Source organism: Camelina sativa, chromosome 5 (genome assembly GCF_000633955.1).
Source record: "Camelina sativa cultivar DH55 chromosome 5, Cs, whole genome shotgun sequence".
NCBI lineage: Eukaryota > Viridiplantae > Streptophyta > Magnoliopsida > Brassicales > Brassicaceae > Camelina > Camelina sativa.
The window spans coordinates 22432127-22433290 of NC_025689.1; positions in this window are offsets into that span (position 1 = coordinate 22432127).

Below are 1164 nucleotides of genomic sequence, written 5' to 3' on the forward strand. Positions count from 1 at the left end.
GGGTTCTCAAGATGAACATGAAGGAGGCTCAGGATAGGCAGAGGAGTTATGCTGATAGGAGGAGGAGAGATCTTGAGTTTCAGGTAGGAGACAGAGTGTACCTCAAGATGGCAATGTTGCGGGGTCCGAACAAGTCAATGTCAGAGACGAAGTTGAGTCCGAGGTATATGGGACCGTTCAGAGTGATTGAGCGGGTTGGACCAGTGGCATATAGACTGGAGTTACCTGAGGTTATGCGTGCATTCCATAAGGTTTTCCATGTGTCTATGTTGCAGAAGTGTCTCCGTGAAGGTGAGCACGTGTTGGCTAAGATTCCAGAGGATCTTCAGCCTAACATGACATTGGAGGTGAGACCAGTTAGGGTTCTCGAGAGGAGGATCAAGGAACTTCGGAAGAAAAAGATTCTTTTGATGAGAGTCTTGTGGGACTGTGATGATGTTGAGGAGCAGACTTGGGAGCCTGAGGCGAAGATGAAGGCAAGATTCAAGAAGTGGTATGAGAAGCAAGCCGCGACTTGAGCTTGTTTAGCCTAGTCCCATCTGTAATCCGTGGCTGGAGCGGAAATGGAGTATTCCAGTCCATCTCTCTTGTTTACTCGGTCGCTTGGGGAGGTTGGTTGTGCGACTCAGTAACAAGATGAGGTGGTGCTCGGGGTACAAAGTTTCCGTGAGCGAGGTTTTGGAGGAAAGTTTCCTGAAATAGAAATTTCCAAAAATAGAAAGTGCTAAATATGGAAAGTTTTTCGGGAGTTGGAATTTGTCCATTTTTAGCGGTGGAGAGCCTTAAAGGGGCTTGTGTGGCCTTAGTGACGGACTTTTGAGTCAGTGTGCCCGTGTGTGGCGGTCTTTTTAGATATTGTGTGGCCTTTGTGGCGGGCTGTTTAGCCATTGTGTGGCCTTTGTGGCGGGCTGTTTAGCCGATTGTTTGGCCTTTGTGGTGGGCTATTTAGCCAATTGTTTAGCCTTTGTGGCAGGCTGTTTAGCCAGAGTGCCTGTTTAGGCGGTCCTTCGGGACAGATGGTCTTTGTGACGGTCCTTCGGGACGAGTGGCCTTGGTGGCGGTCCTTTTTAGGACATTTGTTTGGCCTTGGTGGCAGTCCTGTTTAGGACATTTTTTTGGCCTTGGTGGCGGTCCTGTTTAGGACATTTGTTTGGCCTTGGTGGC